We start from the raw sequence: 15,409 nt of genomic DNA, 5'->3' as shown, positions 1-15,409 counted from the left end.
AAAGCACGTGACAGTACCGAGCGAGGTGGCAGAGTGGTCAGCACACTGGACACTCATTCGGGAGGACGACGGTTCAAGCCCGCGTCCGGCCATCCTAATTTAGGTTTTCCGTGATTTCCCTAAATCGCCGCAGGCAAATGCCGGGATGGTTCCTTTGAAAGGGCACGGCCGACTTCCTTCCCCGTCGTTCCCTAATCCGATGAGACCGATGACCTTGCTGTCTGGTCTCCTCCAAAACCACGAGCGAATGCACGCGACAGCAATGCGGAAGCTAGCTAGCCAGGCGTGCCTTGTCCCGTCGTTCGTAAAAAAATTGTCATGAATGTAGGTCTGCCTTTGTCAGCAATAAATTTCAATAAATCAAGTATATTAATTACCTCATTCTTTAAGGATACTCAAACTTTCGGAATAATACCGACCACGTCTTCATTTGAAAAACCTGTTCCATAATTGTTATACTAATGTTGATACCGGTATATGCAGCCACTGAAATGCTTTTTCTCGTCACGACGAGCCAATTACAACATTGTGATTCGTGATGGTTTCTCGACTGTTTCAACTTTTAGTGGAAATTTGATGTCCACATGCATGTACGAAGTATAATGTCTCCTATTACATCCATATCCAAGTAATCACAGTGAAACTGCCATACTTCAGAATTTGGACGCTTGTTACGAGGAGCACGGAAAGGTCACACGTGTGGGTATCGCCCGTTTTCTAGTTTTCGTAACAGATCGTACAGATACTCCAGCGTAGCAGGCAGCGCGTCGATAGCCGTGCCTTACTCTCCTACCTTGCTTCTTGACCACACCATTTTATGATATTCCGTACTTTCTTATTGACTACCCTCACGATGAATCGTCCGTCCTTGCGATCTGAAAACAATGTGAAGGCAGTCCATATAATCCCAGTTATTTACCTGTGCATTGTTCTTGAAAAAGAGCAAGCAAAACAAAAAAACAGACATATAGTGCACTAACGAAAAAGACAGCGAGCTTGAATGGCGATAAAAGAAACTCTACTCGGTGACCATAGTTCAGTAGTAAGCCAATATTCTTCGGACAGCCAACACTACCGGTGCCGAAGTGAGCATAATTGTGTGTGTGGGGGGGGGGGGGAGGGAGGGGGAGGAGGACTGATTTCCTGCTCCCCTCCTCCCCTCCTCACCCTCCCCACAGTTCTAGGGCGGCGCGCGGCGCCAGAAACTGTGCCACAACCTCAACGATACGCGACCTGGTACAGGCGCGTGTCGCGTCACCATCGCGTCGCGTCCCAGTTTGGGCCGTGCTATCTAAACCTGTCAAGTTTGAAAAATGCACGCTCCCCTGCGCCACGCCACACGCGCTATACGCATCTCAGTTTGCACCTAGCGTAATGTTGCAGCGACGTTCTTCTACGCTCTTAAATAAGCACACACCTGCATACATCATGTAATCATCCGTATGTTGTATTCCATTGTTGCACCTCGGAAAATCAGCGAACGTAATTTTTTAGCCCCTTGCAGTTTCACTAGCCCACTATATTTCGTCACAAATGTGTGTAAGACATGCTGGTTGAAAGAGGACAATGTCGTTTCACATACTTCTGTTTAACAAAAGTGAACAATGTTTTCGTGATCTCACTGACAACAATCTGTGGTCGGATTTCTCACTGACAACAATCCGTGGTCGGATTTATCACTGACAACAATCTGTGGTCGGATTTCTCACACAACAATCCGTGGTCGGATTTCTCACTGACAACAATCCGTGGTCGGATTTCTCACTTAACAACAATCCGTGGTCGGATTTCTCACTTAACAACAATCCGTGGTCGGATTTCTCACTTAACAACAATCCGTGGTCGGATTTCTCACTTAACAACAATCCGTGGTCCGATTTCTCACTGCAAACACACATTTGATCTTTTTTGCTTCCGAACTGCTAGTGTTAGCTTAAAATGCAAGTGAAAATTGTCTGAGCAACTTCTTTATTCAGTGGGGTTGGTGATCATGTGCTAATATGCTAGGGCACACTGTAATTGTCGCACAAAAATTACGCCATTTCTCTTAGAGTGCAAGGCAGAAATCGCACTACCATGACGCCAGTTCTCTTGGAATGCGTGCTGGTATGCAAATAAAACGGACGAAAACCTGTTTTGTAGCACCCCCTCCGCGATAACTAGAAACCAGTTTTGAGTAGTCAAATGACGGTCAGCCGAGCTACAATTCACACTGAGAAGGGATCCAGCTGTCTGTTTCCGACTGCACATGCTCTGATGTGACGTCACCCCTGATGGCACTAGTCAGAGCACCAGGACAGTATTTTTCTTCGAGCACAGCGTTAAAGTTTTGTGCAGGAGTAGAGTATGAGCGATTTTATAGAAGCGGCAGGCACATCAGTTTCATAAACCAGTGGTAAAGTGCGCTCACTGGCAATACACGGGGTTAGGTTCAGCCTCCCCCCACTAGCATCTTCATTTTATTTTATTCCTTGCAGTGTTAAACTATTAATTATAAAACTTCACCGCGTGACTGCTACAGACTTGTTGTATACACATCTGTGCTGAGAGCGGCTATGTACGTCTCGCCTTAATGCTGCTACCTGTGCTGAGAGAATGCGTTCCGGCCACTGTAAGATTATAAGAAAATTATTCAGTGAAAAGACTTACTCGCACATCTTAACAGTCCGAAATTTTCACTGGATAAAAGACGAATTTCTTTCGTTATTCGTCATAGTTACCGTGCTGCATCAAATTAAGTAAAGGATTGCACGAAATTTTAAAGTGTCTGCAGAGACAACAACGCATTGCATAAACCTTTCGTATGGTTGCTTTCAGCCCGTACGTTGCTGTGTATGAAATGTAAGTAAGAGATCGAAGTTTAAAATTGAGAACGGTAGGATATCTCATTTCGTTCTTGAGTTCCTGGTTTTTACAACTGGCGGGCAGTCGCCCGCGACTCGCCCATCCATACCTGCGCTTTGGGAATCAAGTGGTCCGCACAAATGTCGTATTTCACGAACTGTTTAAGATATTGAAATATCGTCATTGAATTTTACGGTTCGTTCTATTGTGAAACAGAAACAGTTAGCTTACTGAGATGTGCTGAAGTGAGGCTTGTTTACCTTACTGTGATATGCCTCTAGTTTATCCTGCTTTCGCCGGTTTTGAGTTTTCAGTGGAAGCTGATCACCGGTGTTTCCGCCGTCACACTGCTATAAATTAAATTTGCAGTTTTGCCTAGACTGCATTACTAATTATTACACAATACCACACATTTGTGGACAGTGCGTCGATGTGCACGTTTTTAGTATTGAGTCGTTTCGTTACGTATGCCTGTTTACTACAGGGTGCTATGCATTCGGTGACGTTTGGTGCCGGGATTTTAATTAAAATCGCTTATGCAGTCATTTAAGGTAATGTTTTTCAGAGGTTTTTTTTTTCACGTGCTGACACTAATTGCACTCACCGCCATGTCTAATGTGTTTTTTCCGTGATACCGTTGTTCAAAGGTTTTGTTTTATTGAAACACCGGTGGTTAGGTCTCACAAAGTGGGAAACATTATTTTAGTCTTAATCATCGTTCGTGTCGCAGCATTTGGGTAACGGCTGTAAGAAATTCGTTCTAAGGAGACATGGAAAAGATAATTATGTATTGAATGAGAGAAAGCCAAGTGTAGTAAAGCAGGTAGCAAACGGCAAGTCCATTGATATGTGACCAGTTGTTCGAAGTAAATCAACTTCATAACTGTAGTTTACAGAGACGTAGAATGATGTCACTAAACAGTACCAAAATAGGATGAACGCTACACTAGATCGCGTGTTGCTTAAAATAAATAAATAAATAAATAAATAAATGTGACTTGAGTTTTTGCAGTCGCCTGGGAGCGAAACGCCCAAGCGCGCGCGCGCGCGCGCACACACACACACACACACACACACACACACACACACACACACATTTTCATTTTTTTTCCACGCAGTTATTTGTACTTGTTAAAGCAACGAGTATCGGGAACAACAATGGCATCGTTAGTAGTTTAATTGCATTTGTAAATAGTCCAGTTAGGTCACGGGGGATATTCGCAAAGCAAACACTTCAGTCAGCACACAGGCTCTTATTTTGTTACGGTGTTTCAACTGCCCAGAGAGGGGTCACCAAATGTCTGCGAGTGACAGCGGGGAATTACTGTACTCTCATAAGCGTATTTCAGATGCAGCCCACCTGTCTGTCACAAGGTTGGATTGCTTCCTGCCACTCCTGCCAGTTCTGTTGTATTGTGTGATTGTATGACAAAACCAGATACGATGTTCTGCCAGAAAAAATCCGAGGGCAAGTAGAGCGTATGTTTTTGTTTCAAAAACCAGAAAATTATTCAGATATTTGTTTTATAACAGCTATTGAAGTTAGGTATATGGTTTTGTATTTATACACATCGTATTTATGCTCTTTAGAAGTGGTCCTCAAAATACAATACTACGCAGGAGGTAGACTGTACAAAGCTCTTGGCAAATTTCTTCGGTTTTCGTGAAAGGTAACCACAATATATCAGTTGAGAGAATGTGTTTTCTGATCGGGAAACTTGTTGCTATTTTCGATTGTTGTGACGACAACATCTTCGTTCACCATTCCATATGGAACCACAAGATAAGTGACTATTACAGAAACACTGAAGAAGTGGAGGACAGGTTAATTGATGAACTCTGACAGATGTGAGATTGAAATGAGTGTGGCGAGTTTTAATACTCTACATCGACGTTGCAAAAAGGTCGCCACTTTCGTATGTTACCAAGAATGTCGTATTTTATATTAGAAATAATTAAAGAATGAAACAACTCCCAAAGTAGTTTCTAGATCACAGTTTTATGTGATTATAGATACATACAAAAGTTTTTGCGCTGGTTGATTGTTTTTTTCCTTACAAGAGCAACTTCATAATTATAAATTAAAAGTACAAAATTGTTGATATTCCGCAGAATTAAGTCTTTTATGAGTTTGCTGCTTCTAAGGCCATTATCAGACAATAAGACAATAGTCAGTCATAGACAGTTGGCCTCATAAGCAGAAAAACCTCAGTCAGTTTTTCTTCGAGGGCATGTTCCCAGAACTGTGATTCGCTGTGTTTAGTACAAAACTGAATCCTACTCGAGAACACCAGAGTGTTAGGCTTAGCCATTCGGAAATGTGTGTCATGTTAGATTATTCGGTCAACTCCCTCCCAACTGTTGAAGTACTCCGCAGAGAAAATTATGTATAATATTTAGAACAGAACTCCTGTGCCTTAAAGACAGTGTATGGATTGCAACAATGTACATCTAATGAGATGGTACTCGTGCATCACTGGGAAGGAGAATGGTTAGAGATGAAAGGCACGAAGACGATGACAGTCATCGTTCCGTTCCCGCGAGTGATTGGGACGTGATGGTGAGGGTTCAGGGCAGGCGGTAGAGGAAGGAGGTTCTTGGAAAAGGGGACGAGTGTTTCTGTTGCACTAAGTACCCTCCGCCATATACCGCAGAGAGACTCGTAGGATTTGATAGTATGCTACAGGGACACAAAAATTACAGGAACATTTTATAACCAGTATGATAAGACTTGAGCTGCTAAAAATAAAATAACTGAAGTTGCGTGTTTATGGGAGAATGTAAAATTTTGCTTTCACTGTAAGGATAGTTTAGTCCATACGAGTGTTACTTTCCTACCATAATACGTTAAAAAGTAAGGTACTGTAAGTAACTGCATGTGAAGCGTCATCTGACATTGTTTCACTGAAAGGTAAAAGAGAAGTATTCATCAGTGATAACTGTTTTTCCTCACAAAGTAGTTTGGTACGCCGCCTTTTTTTGCTTTTTCGGAGGCGACTGTATTGCATTGAAAAGAGAGTGGTAGCGCGAGTTTACTTCAATTGGTATGTTTTGAATTTTTTGCGTGTTCTTTTCCCATCCCACCCTCTCTCCCCTTCACCCCACCTCATTCAAATGGCCCGCTTCTGTTTCAGATATTCCGTGCCATAATTGCCGTTCGAGCTAATGGCAAGATCAGCAACTTCCGCATTGTGTTATTTCCGTTGAGGAGCGGTTCCCTGTAGCTTATAGATCAGGGCGGAAGGTCTTTGTTCTGGAGCTGTTATTGTTCCCGTACAAAAGAGGCTGTCCTAGGGACCAAATGAAGCAGCGAATCCCGTTGTTCGCTGCAAAGAGCGGCGCCGGGCCGGTGTCTTTGGGTCGACGCCGAGCTGTTTTTTTGCGCAGGGGTTTTACAACTTACTGAGGTCTCGCATAGAACAATTATGCGGCTGTTTCTTTGTCGCTTTTAATGGTTAACAACTTGGTGTTGGCGATTGGCAATTGCATTGCAAAGAGTGGTTTTTGCGAAAGCCACACATTGCTTTTCTTTTGCTACCACATAGACAAGTGCTTTTGGAAACAGCTGAAACAGTTCTGTTATCGCGAACAAAGTGTTTCCGTACGGCAGTTACCACGCGGAGCCTGTTAATACCCATTCTCAGTGGTCAGGCCGGCCTGTAACTGAAGACTTTCGTAGATAATGCGACACAATCACTAACTTTCGACTGGCGTGCGAACAGTGGGCAACGAAATAAGTAAACATTCAACGCGTAACGAAGGCAAGTAGAGGAATTGTCATTTTTCTCTCGACGAAATTTCGACACTAACTCGTTCACAAACGCAGAAGTTTGAAAACCCAGAAATGACTTGTGCACTCACAGTTGAAAATCTGCTGCCCAAATGGAACGCTTGCTACGTAGTTTCAACCTCTAAACCTTTTACGAGTACCAATAAAGTTTTAGCAAGACGCAAATGATGTTGAGATAATGCGTTGTAAATGGAAATTGATGATAAAAGAGTCGTACTTCGCGACTGGTTGTGTATCACGTTGTTTCCAACAACAAATATATATACTGTGTGTATGTGTGTGTGTGTGTGTGTGTGTGTGTGTGTGTGTGTGTGTGTGTGTGTGTGTATCCTGTTGTCTTACCCCCCGAACTTTTTTCTACAATTGGAATCAGAAGTAGCTTTTTAAGGAAAGCGAGAAATTTGCGCAATTTACAAAGGTGACGGATGGCTGCTTTGATAAATAACATAAGAGACAAATAGTGTACACACAATTTATATTTGCATACTTAACATACAAGGTCACTGTTGCGTGCGATAGATTCTGTAAAACGAGGTAGAACTGTAGAACTCGTAAACATTTCATAAGCATAAGAAGAACGTTGCTGGTTTAGTAATGTTTATTTTAATGAGTATTGTTGATTATTGGAATTCGGGTCCGTCTGTTAAGCAAGCAATTAATATTTTTCTGTTGCCCAACGATTCTTCGGCTCATTTGTGCCATCACCATGGCTATTTTCGCACGAACCTGCAAAATACGTATTTCAAGTAATAATACTATTGAAAGGAAAAACTGAAGCTAAAAATTGTCTGTGTTGTGATCAATGTTTTATTGTCTATAATGTTATGATATATAGGACATTTTTCATATAATAATTTAGCTACCATTTGCAAGCTCTGTTCTTTAGTCAGTCCTGGATAGCGTTTGGTTTAATTATTCTGCAGTCCGTGTTACAAAGGGGGTAAATGGTAACATGATGTAAAACTACGTGGTAAAACTCATACAAGCAGCATAATCACAAGAAAATTACATTCTGTGACCTACCGCAGTAAACGTGTATACAAAATAGGTAATCCATTCAAAATTAAGGTTACATACATGGCCTAAAAAAGAATAATTCAACGCGCAAACTCATCTCAGAAGCAGACAAATACCAATAGTCAGTTACGTAATAGCTCAGCTGCAGTGACTGACAGTCTACACTGGGATGACACGCAAGACATTTTACGCAAGATACTGGTGCTCAACCGGGCATGGGAATCCAGTACAAACCACTCAACATTTGCAGACCACTTCAAAGAGGAGTGATTGTGCATTAAGCTACGGATCGATACCTCAAGAAGTTGAAATGATTATCTTTGCCTTGTCATCATGTTTATATTTGCGTTATCATCTTTGGGAATCAATAGTGTACTTGAAAATTACCTTATAACCCGAAACCTAGGTTGTGCAGTAACATTAATAATAAATTGCGAAACAAGGCTAATATAGTGTTTGTTTAGTTAAATACAGAAAGGACAAACAATTATAGACAGCTGCTTAACAAGCAAATAAATATTGGAAATCAAACAGTACACGAAATCATCGAACGAATCACAAAGAAGGTGACTTACCCTCCCCCCGGTCTCTCTCTCTCTCTCTCTCTCTCTCTCTCTCTCTCTCTCTCTCTCTCTCTCTCTCTCTGTTCACTTGCCCTTCCCTGCTTTACGTTAATTACCTTTACTCATCTAGCTCCTCCCCCTCCCACATAACCCTCCACAACACCCCTCGCAGAGACAGGCTGGACAGTGAAGGGGGAGGCGTGTTTATAGCGATAAGAAGTGCAACAGCATCGAAGGAAATTGACGGAGATCCGAAATGTGAAATGATTTGGGTGAAGGTCACGGTTAAAGCAGGCTCAGACATGGTAGTTGGATGTGTCTATAGGCCCCCGGGCTCAGCAGCTGTTATGGCTGAGCGCCTGAAGAATAATTTGGTAAATATTTCGAGTAGATTTCCCCACCATGTTATAGTTCTGGGTGGAGATTTTAATTTGCCGGATATAGACTGGGAGACTCAAACGTTCATAACGGGTGGCAGGGACAAAGAATCCAGTGAAATTTTTTTAAGTGCTTTGTCTGAAAACTACCTTGAGCAGTTAAACAGAAAACCGGCTCGTGGCGATAACATATTAGACCTCCTGGTGACAAACAGACCCGAACTATTTGAAACAGTTAATGCAGAACAGGGAATTAGCGATCATAAAGCGGTTACTGCATCGATGATTTCAGTCGTAAATAGAAATATTATAAAAGGTAGGAAGATTTTTCTGTTTAGCAAAAGTGACAAAATGCAGATTTCAGAGTACTTGATGGCTCAACACAAACGTTTTGTCTCAAGTACAGATAGTGTTAAGGATCAGTGGACAAAGTTCAAAACCATCGTACAATATGCGTTAGATGAGTATGTGCCAAGCAAGAGCGTAAGAAATGGGAAAGAGCCACCGTGGTACAACAACCGAGTTAGAAAACTGCTGCGGAAGCAAAGGGAACTTCACAGCAAACATAAACATAGCCAAAGCCTTGCAGACAAACAAAAATTACACGAAGCGAAATGTAGTGTGAGGAGGGCTGTGCGAGAGGCGTTCAATGAATTCGAAAGTAAAGTTCTATGTACTGACTTGGCAGAAAATCCTACGAAATTTTGGTCTTATGTCAAAGCGATAGGTGGATCAAAACAAAATGTCCAGACACTCTGTGACCAAAATGGTACTGAAACAAAGGATGACAGACTAAAGGCCGAAATACAAAATGTCTTCTTCCAAAGCTGTTTCACAGAGGAAGACTGCAATGTAGTTCCTTCTCTAGATTGTCGCATAGATGACAAAATGGTAGATACCGAAATAGACGACAAAGGGATAGAGAAACAATTAAAATCGCTCAAAAGAGGAAAGGCCGCTGGACCTGATGGGTTCGATTTTACACAGAGTACGCGAAGTAACTTGCCCCCTTCTTGCAGCGGTGTACCGTAGGTCTCTAGAAGAGCGAAGCGTTCCAAAGGATTGGAAAAGGGCACAGGTCATCCCCGTTTTCAAGAAGGGACGTCGAACAGATGTGCAGAGCTATAGACCTATATCTCTAACGTCGATCAGTTGTAGAATTTTGGAACACTTATTATGTTGGAGTATAATGACTTTTCTGGAGACTAGAAATCTACTCTGTAGGAATCAGCATGGGTTTCGAAAAAGACGGTCGTGTGAAACCCAGCTCGCACTATTCGTCCACGAGACTCAGAGGGCCATAGACGCGGGTTCACAGGTAGAACCCGTGTTTCTTGACTTCCGCAAGGCGTTTGACACAGTTCCCCACAGTCGTTTAATGAACAAAGTAAGAGCATACGTACTATCAGACCAATTGTGTGATTGGATTGAGGAGTTCCGAGATAACAGAACGCAGCATGTCATTCTCAATGGAGAGAAGTCTTCCGAAGTAAGAGCGATTTCAGGTGTGTCGCAGGGGAGTGTCGTAGGACCGATGCTGTTCACAATATACATAAATGACCTTGTGGATGACATCGGAAGTTCACTGAGGCTTTTTGCGGATTATACTGTGGTATATCGAGAGGTTGTAACAATGAAAAATTGTACTGAAATGCAGCAGGATCTGCAGCGAATTGACGCATGGTGCAGGGAATGGCAATTGAATCTCGATGTAGACAACTTTAATGTGCTGCGAATACATAGAAAGAATGATCCCTTATCATTTAGCTACAAAATAGCTGGTCAGCTACTGGAAGCAGTTAATTCCATAAATTATCTGGGAGTACGCATTAGGAGTGATTTAAAACGGAATGATCATATAAAGTTGATCGTAGGTAAAGCAAATGCCAGACTGAGATTCATTCTAAGAATCCTAAGGAAATGCAATCCGAAAACAAAGGAAGTAGGTTACAAGTACGCTTGTTGGCCCATTGCTTGAGTACTGCTCAGCGGTGTGGGATCCGTATCAGATAGAGTTCATAGAAGAGATAGAGAAGATCCAACGGAGAGCAGCGCGCTTCGTTACAGGGTCATTTAGTAATCGCGAAAGCGTTACGGAGATGATAGATAAACTCCAGTGGAAGACTTTGCAGGAGAGACACTCAGTAGCTCGGTACGGGCTTTTGTTGAAGTTTCGAGAACATACCTTCACCGAAGAGTCAAGCCGTGTATTGCTCCCTCCTACGTATATCTCGCGAAGAGACCATGAGGATAAAATCAGAGAGATTAGAGCCCACACAGAATCATACCGACAATCCTCCTTTCCACGAACAATACGAGATTGGAATAGAAGGGATAACCGATAGAGGTACTCAGGGTACCCTCCGCCACACACCTTCAGGTGGCTTGCGGTGTGTGGATGTAGATGTAGATGTAGATGTACTCTCTATTATATAGAACTTCATCTCCCACACTACTCCTTCATTTCACTTATATATTAAACACTAATTAAGGTGATTAAAACTACATAATACGCATACGAAAAGAGCGTTTTTTAATAAAGTCGCAATAAAAACTTGCTGTCAAGTCGGCAAAACTACTCACAGAGGAACAAATTTAGCCAGAAATCTGCAAATAATAATAATAATTTGTGGTGCTATATTGCCATATTTCACATAAAGAAATACATAGTATTGCGAACCAATTTGTGATAGGCAAAAAAAGCAGTTGCAAACAAAGGAGTACCTGTAACAAAGGGAAGGCTTCAGACACGGCCAATTGAGCTCGCGCGTTCAGGACATGTGACGTCACGTCACAGCCCGGAAGCTGGCGGAAGCGGAATTTGGCTGTAGTCAGCAGGGAGCCAGGGTGTGAATTGGACATTCAACAAAACTGCGATCCCCCTTGAGAATGTTCTCCGGTGATGGAGACGAAACGTCGGATTTTAAAGGGAAATGCACTCGACCATAGCGTAATAGCCCGGAACATTTTTATTGATTGTAAAAGAAACTAATGATAAATTTAGTCCTCGGGCTGCAGATAAGACAAATCGTTTAACCTACTGTTAAAAAATGTTTACGTCGCTTGTTCCAAACCGGGGAAATTGAAACATTCAGTTTACAGAACGCTTCTAGAGAACATTTTGGAACCATACATAGCTGATACGAAATTTTGTCTTGTCTGATAGGGATTCCTGGATCGGACAAGCTAATAACATGTTTATAATTGAAAAGGCCCAACCGACTTAGCACTGTAAAATCGCAAAACTGTGAACACCTGTGTTACAGTCATCTGGTTTTTATTTTATATCGCCGAGTTAAAAACTTCATTTCGAAGCTTAAGAACTGCAATTTGCTTATGAAAAGCGAGCGGGATTTCCACAACAGCGCCGGTCCAATACCGATTCAGAGCATAATTCATGATGAACACTGGACCGATTTTTCGGGCGAGATTATCGTGTGCTTCGCGCGCATCAAAATTAATTCCTGGGAAATAAATATTTATAAACCACGTCTGTTTCCTGCCCAACCTTCGGAAGGAATGAAGTAGTTACCCAGATACTGAATCCGTTAAGTGTTGTTGGTGACGCCTTTAAAACTTTCGAAACAAATATACTCGCAAGTGCCATCCATCTAGTTGTAACGTAAGGAAGTGAGTAGACCCATTATAGAGTTAGTGAAACAGCCATTGTAACGCGTCCAGCATTAAAACTGTTGTTCATTATTAATCCAAGTTGTATAAATGCGTGCATTCACGTAATTGATTCACCTCGATGGGCAATGAATCCACAACCTTTAATGCGGATGCACATCAACATTCGACCTCGGGTGGGAATCTAAAATTAGCGAATATGGAGGAGATGAGTGGGGACTGAGGAGTGGGATTTGGCCGAGGAGCGTGCCGAAAGAGTCCGTGCATATTCGACAAACACTGTGTCCGGAGGGCGCAGCGGTTAACGCAACTGCCTAGTTAGCAGGAGATCCCGGGTTTGACTCCTGGCCCGCGACATATTTTCACTCGTCGCCGCCGATTCCGCAAAAAGCCCCTATGCAGCGGATATAATCAGTCCTTTCCCTTCCCTTCGAATTCTTACCCTCCACCTTCAATTTACATAACAACAATAACCCGAGTTGTTTCAGAAATTCGACTGTTTTGTTGTTGTTCTTTATTGGTTTGCGGCTACGATTAACACTCCTATACCTACCAATTTCGGTGCAGAAAAAATAAAATATAAAAAAACTGCAGTATGTATTGTGATGTCAAACAGAGGTTGTGTCCCGCAGTCGCATGCCTTGTTTTCGTTAAACAGCGTCTACCTCACGGGTACACAAGCAGCACTGGGCAAAGTTTCGTTCCTCAGTCTCAAGCAAAGGATGCGTCTGTACCCCCCCCCCCCCCCACCTACCCCCTCACGCATGGCCCTGTAGACTCCACCCCTCCCGCATGCCTTTGTAGACCCTCCGATCTGATGATGCAAAATGATCATCGATCCTTTCAATTTTGAGTCGCTTGGGCGCCATGAATTTCAGGGGCGGTTCTTTCAACAAAGGGGGTGGGGGTTTGAACCAGAAGACCTTATTCTCTCATTTCAGGTTGTACACAAGCGACCTGTCAGGTATGAGCCGTATCTGTTGCCCCTGTCGAAGGGCTTACCCTTGTAAATGTGGCAGCAGACACTTCCTGACGTAAGCGTAAATCAGACATAAAATACCGTAAGTAAAATCATAACTCACGAACTATTTCTGGGTCTAGAAAGCAAACCTAAGTCTAAATACGTTTTACTGAAGAACACTGACTATGTTTCATAGCAGTAAAACGAAACGGGTACTGCGATACAAACAAGTATTCTTCGGTAGTTGCAAAATACGGAGTTTAAATACCTTTAATAATACAGGGTTAATACAAAGTGTTGTCCTTCTTATGAAAATTTGTAACAGAATAACCGTTTGACATAATAAGTTACATTTGATGCCGTCACTTAGGTTAGTGAAACCAGTACTAGCAATAGACGCAATAGATGGAGCTAGTGCTCCACAACACCGACGCGGTCTCTTAGGTCACGTTAGTTCCCGGCGAAATGGCGTCGTAGTAGGAGAAAGCGCAATGTGTGTTTTGGTTTCACGAACCGAAGTCACCCATCATTGTTCAGCGTAAATTTCGAGCTTCTTATGGACGCAGTCCTTCTGACGTTAAATCAATAAAGTGATGCTATGCAAAGCTTAACGAAACAGGCAGCGTTGAAGATCGCCCTTGAAGTGGTAGGCCTCGGTTGAGTGATGCAATTGTTGATTGATCGTGTTCATCAATCGTTTCACCGGAGTCCGTCTAAATCAACTCGTCAAGCATCACGTTAACTTCAAATACAGCAATCAAGTGCGGTGAAGATTCTTCATGAAAGGCTTAGGTTGCATGCTTACAAAGTACAGATCGTGCAGGCCTTGCAATCGAATGATTTGCTGAGAGTCATGGACTGAGCGGCTGGTCCCGGCGGAGGTTCGAGTCCTCCCTCAGGCGTGTGTGTGTGTGTGTGTGTGTGTGTGTGTGTGTGTGTGTGTGTCCATACCGATGATTTAGGTTAAGTAGTGTGTAAGCTTAGGGACTGATGACCTTCGCTGTTAAGTCACGTAAGATTTCACACACATTTTAACATTTGCTCAGACGTGCTGAATTTACAACTGAGATTCTCAACAGGAGTGATGGCGCTAACGATTACTTAAATCACATATGCTTTACCTATGAATCCACCTTTCATGTCAGTGGAGTGGTAAATAGGCATGATACTGTACAGTTACACCGAGACAGCGAAAAAGAGAATGTTTGGTGCGGCCTCGTGCATAACAAGGTTTTGGACCGTTTTTCTTCGCGGAAAAATCTAATACCGCTAACATTTGTTTAAACGTTTTGCAACATTTTCAATGCCCCACAGAAGAGTATCAACCATGGATAATTTCCCTCCTACTGAGCTTTGATAGTGCGTGATTTCCTGGATATAATATTTCCTGATCGGTTTATTGAAAGGAAAGGTCCAACACCCTGGCCACCCTGCTCTCCCCTTGACTTTTTTTCCTGGGTCTGTAGCAAGGACAGTGTTCGTCACACCAGTTGCTGACGACGACGAACTGAAGGCTAAGATGCCAACTACGGTGGGTACTGTGACAGAACGAAACACCTGGCGGGAACTGGAATACCGCCTCGACATTCTCCGAGCCACCAGGGAACACACGTTGAGGTTTACTAACGTAAGTGGTCTTAAAAAGACTAGTAAACTGACCTATGTAACGGTATCAAATGTAAATTATTATGTCAAACTGTTATTCTGTAATTAATTCTTATAATCAGCGGAAGACTTCGTGCTCGCCCAGTATTTCAATTCGGCTTAGAGGGTGCGAGTCCATATGTTTGGGGTGCTTTCGTCTCAGCTTCTGCTGTATATGCAAGGCAGTATGCTGCTGTGTGTCTTGCATGCTCGTTTGTGAGGCGAGGCAGCACTCGTCCGCTAATCGAAACTTTCCCTCGTCATTAGCGGCAAGTCTCCGACATAGCACTGGCAGTTTAGCCGGGCTCCCTATTTTCTCCTCCAAGCCACTTGTGAGTGCGTGTAAAATGGATCTTGGGTTTCGGTTGATTTGTGCCCTGACGACTTGGACCTGATTCGTTCTCACAGGTGGTGTCAAGTGGCCAGCGCCGCTGCCTCGACGTGGCGGGGTCCCGCCGTGCATTCCCAACCGGCTCGGAGATTCTTTCTTACCGCGTGCGCGCTTTGTGTTTTGTGTCCTGCTCGTAATTCCATGTAATCTTCATCAGCGCGCAAGGCGCCAGAGTGCACTAGGCAGCCGAAC

Source organism: Schistocerca gregaria, chromosome 7 (genome assembly GCF_023897955.1).
Source record: "Schistocerca gregaria isolate iqSchGreg1 chromosome 7, iqSchGreg1.2, whole genome shotgun sequence".
Lineage (NCBI taxonomy): Eukaryota > Metazoa > Arthropoda > Insecta > Orthoptera > Acrididae > Schistocerca > Schistocerca gregaria.
Note: the sequence above shows the minus strand (reverse complement) of the source record.